This window comes from Phasianus colchicus, chromosome 8 (genome assembly GCF_987193195.1).
Source record: "Phasianus colchicus chromosome 8, bPhaCol1.hap1.1, whole genome shotgun sequence".
NCBI classification, from domain to species: Eukaryota; Metazoa; Chordata; class Aves; order Galliformes; family Phasianidae; genus Phasianus; species Phasianus colchicus.
In genome coordinates this window covers 21185929-21190575 of record NC_143443.1, presented here as the reverse complement: position 1 = coordinate 21190575, position 4647 = coordinate 21185929, and positions in this window count along the sequence as shown.

The following is a 4647-nucleotide window of genomic DNA, read 5'->3' as shown; positions in this document are numbered from 1 at the left end:
AGTACAGATGTGTACGCATATGTGGTTTCAGTCTTAAACTTGATAACATAGCTAAAGCATTATTATCTCTGCAAAATAGATTCTCTGGACACCATTCAGACAAATGCTGATGAAGATGAGTAATTTTGATTATGCCCTTGCACTGTGATTCTCTTAGCTGTAGCACCAGATGGACTGATTTTTCTGTATTTCTGTATCACTTCTTACCTGTTAATTTCTCTTTGTGGGCAAAGATAATTGCTTTTCTTTAGCAGCAGATAGCAGGAGACAAAAGCATTCCCTTCCAAATGAACAAGGCAGCTATACGTCCACAAATTTATTATTTTTTATTTTTAATGTCTTAGATCTGGCATATAAGCTAAGTACTTTCCATTATATGAAGTTTGAAACCCCTAAAAGGGGTTTTGAAATCCTGTTTTGTCTGTGGAAATGTCTCCATTGAAGTGGTCGGTGTATTGTGGAATTCTGACAACAGAAACATCATGGGCGTAAGAATTTTCCAAGGCTTGGCATCTAGGCTCTTGTACCACATTCTTTAACACTGACAAGATTTTTGTTAGTGTGATCTATGCATTTCCTAACTAAAAGGCACTTCTTCAAGTCTTTCACCCTTAATTTTTCATACAGAGTTCACAAGAACAAACTGGAGCAGCCAGTGCCAAGGAAGGGTCACATCCATTAAAATTATGATAGAATCTACGCTTATTTATCCTTTTTGAAACTACCCTTATCCATAGTTGTTTGATTTGCCCTGGTGTGAACACGGATTGCTTTTCTCATATTGAGAACCTTTAACAGATGAATGAATCTTTGGGACTGCTTGCTTTCTCTTTTCAGAGAGATGTGTTTTCTTACACATCTTACAAATATTATTTGCAATAATATGGCAGATCATTGTTACTTTCATTGGGCCTGGTGCCCAGTGGTCACCAGAAAGCTGGATGGGATGAAAAATTCGGATACAGAGCCTGTCTCTGCTTCCTTGCCACTGTCTCTTCTTCCACTAGGTGGCTCTGACGCTGAAGTGTTAGTCTAAACCTCCAGCACCGATTGCTAACCATGATTTAGGACCAGGCATTTTGCCGAGGCTTTAGTTGAACATCTGTTACAAGAGCAGGTTTGAAAAACTAATAACTTGTTTCTGCTAGAATAATCCTATATTCAAACTGGGGTGAGGGCTTTTTTAATGAAGGAGCTACACTTAAGAGAGAGTTTTAGACCTGTGGTTTGAGCTTTGGTGCAGGATCAACAGATGTTGGTACTAATTAAATGCTCTTTGAGATCTCTGTTGTATGGGCAATCCCTAAAGTAGAAAGCAAAACCTACTTGTTTAGCTGTAAGAAACACCTCTTCCTTAACTTTGCTTACACAGGGCTAAATAGATACACAGCTTTAACCCAAAGAGAGGAAATTGATGTGATGTAGGGTAGTTTACAGAATTTGGCTTGTTAGAAAGTATCGTTCATAAGAAGTGTGGAAGTTGTTTCCACAGAACAAGTAGCAAGGTCATATCCTGACTGAGTGAGTTGTGCTGAGCTGGAGGTGGAGTTGTGGTGTGACTGGGATTGCAGCATACAGCCATGTTCTAATTAACCCAGTGATTTTTTTGTCTGATTCCAGATTAGCAGCCAGGTGGCACAACTCTTGAATTAACTGCAAGAAAAGAAAAGAAAAAAACAACCAGTAAATGTGTAGAATGAATGGTAAAATGAACAGAGGAAAAAGAAGAGCTTAAGCTCATGTAATATGGTAGAATGTGGAGAGACTGATAAAAAGACAACAAGAAACAATAAACAGAGCCACCGGCTTTCTTTTCAATTAAAAGGGAGCAATGAATAGACAGTGGAGGAAAGGAAGTTTTCTGCTTCCAAGTTGACTGTTGTTGTATCGAAGCAGTTGTGTGGGACTAGAGAGGAGTGAGAAGGTACGTAGTTGATAGGCTCTACCTTTCTTTGTTCTGTTAGATATCAGTCACCCTTGTAACCATATGTTAAATGAGCAGAGGAAACAAGAGAGCCTAGAACTCTTCAGGTGATAAAAGAAAATTTAAATGTAGAAGGAGATGGAAAAATATAAAAAGGCTAAAATTACTTTTCCATCATAAAGTATTTGAAGGGGAAAAAACAAGCTCTAATCTTTTAGAACATTAAAAACGGGGGGAAAATATATAGTTGCTAAATATATACTTTTTTAATGACTGTTTATATCCATTTGACTACTATTTTTTCTTTTCTTGTTAGAAACTACTTTGTATGGTAGAGGACTATGCTCTATAAACTACCTGCCCACACACGTAGTAGCTTTATGAACTTAAATAACAATAAATCATTCCAGGTTTTGTGTTAGTAGGGTTTATATGGTGCAGTATTACAGGTGGACCACCTAGCAAAGTAGGCTGCTCTTGAAGGTTGAACCCAAACTCAATTCACAGCAGTACTGCTACGCTCATTCTTGAAAATGTTGAAAACCCACAACTCAGTAGGAACACAGGGCAGCTAAGCAAATGTTTAGATCTCTATGTTCACAGTACATTCTGAAATCATCTTTGGTTCCTATAAGGCCTGCCTGCAAGAATGAGGGTGCTTTATTACTGTGCATATGCTCTTCAGACATGTTAAAAAGGAACTAATGCTCGATTCCATGTTCTCTCTTCAGGGAAAAAGATTGGAATGAACTGCCATTTCTATAAGGGATCTGAACAATATTTATCATGCTTATTCTGTTTCAAACGCTGTCCTGTCAGATGTAGAATAATGTGCAAAACTATATGAAAATACTCAGCTTTTAGGTGGCATGAAATTAGATTTTGTAAAGTAATGGGAATTAACTGGAGTGTGCTGTTGTTGCTTTTTCTCTCTCCAGAATATTAAACTTATAAATGTTTCCTTGGCTTTATTAGTTACACTTGAAATACTCTGGGGACTCTTGGCCTGTTATAACCCAAACACTGTAATTCAGTGAGTGAGACACAGTGACTGAAATGTTGAACTTGACAGGTATACTTTATTTTTTTAATTACCAAAATGTAAGAATGAAATAAACAGATATAAAATACATTTGAGGGTTTGAGTCTTTCTAAATATGATTGTCTACAATTGCTGATAACATAACTTTGACTATAATTTCATTCTGATAATGTTCAGAGCACTAATGCTACTATGTGAAGATTTTTTTATGTGAAAAAGAATTATATTTTCATTGGCATAAGTTAATTGAAAGAAAAAAATATTTTCTTAGCCTAATTAACCTGGCTATTTTCAAAGTGAAAAATAACAAAATTAGCAGCAAAGAAAATAGTCTCTTCTTTTAGCGTTTATGACAAGCATTAAGCAAAACAGATGAAGTATGTGGTAAGATATTTATTTTCTCCTTCTCCATAGCCACTTGAGTTATAATGATTGCTGCTTCTTAGAGGTTTGCTCTCTTATTTTATAAGGGGATAATTCTACGGCAGTCTCTTGGCTTATATAAAAATGGTAAGGTGAGGGATCAGATTCTCTATTTCTGAAGTACATACTAACTTGGCAATGATAATTTAAAAACAGAAATCCAAGGCCCTCTTTACTCTCTGGCAACTAAAAGTTTCATGATGTTCAGAAGGATTTCTCTAGGTAATCGTGGCAGCTGTTTTAATTCCTAATTCTGCATTTTTCATAGGTACATCAGGGAATTTTCCTTCCCCTACTTTGTAAAATGACTTAGAGATCTTTTGGGATAGGTATGATTGTATCATTCTGCTATTAAATATCTTGATCAAAGGTCTGTTGAAGCTCCCACCGACAGTAGTGGTCCCAAGATCATGCCAAGATCTGTAGGAATTGTGTTTATGACAGAAAGAGGAATCTATCTACAAAACATGGTACCGTGATTCACACAGCAGATGTCCCCTATTTTCAGGAACTGAGCATCATGGCAAAATGTAGGGGCCACTACTTCAACTTTGGAATTAAGTTGTCAGTATCTTGTTAAGATGTTTCTGATGGAGTAAATGCCAGCTTTCTGTTGATGCTGAAGAACTTAAGTAACTACTGTCATATGCGAAGGCTGTTTGGGGAAACTGTTTTTTCACTTTTCAATTAACATTCACTAACCATCAAAACTAAACGTAAGTGGCATCAGTGTTCTGTTCAGAGGCTGAAGGAAACAATGAGTGAAATGCTTATCCTTTGTTAAAGCCAGCAGCTTCTGTGACTTAATTAAAATATGGCATTAATTTCAAAACCATTCATTAAATTGTTATAATGAAATGATGATAGGCGCCAAAATTTTGCTTGTTCACTCTAACAGTTTATTTTAGGAAACTCAGTCTAACAGGATGAACCTTGAATATACAGATTAATGCAAAGGAGGAAATTTTATGATGTCTGTTAGTTAATACAGAAGCCAATCTTATTAATCATGGATTTACAGAGGGCTGTTTTATTAGATGTTAACCATAGCTTATGTTGACAATTGATTTTCATTGTAGGACAACTGAATTTATTATTTGTAATAAGATAAAGATAATTAAATTGACTTTATAAAGGTTACTATCATAAATGTTGGTAGTACCTGTGAATAGCAAACATAGAACTGCTTTAGCAGCGAAAATTCAGTTAAGTGATAGGGGCTTTTTTTCCATTACATTTAATTGTCTCTGAATATTTT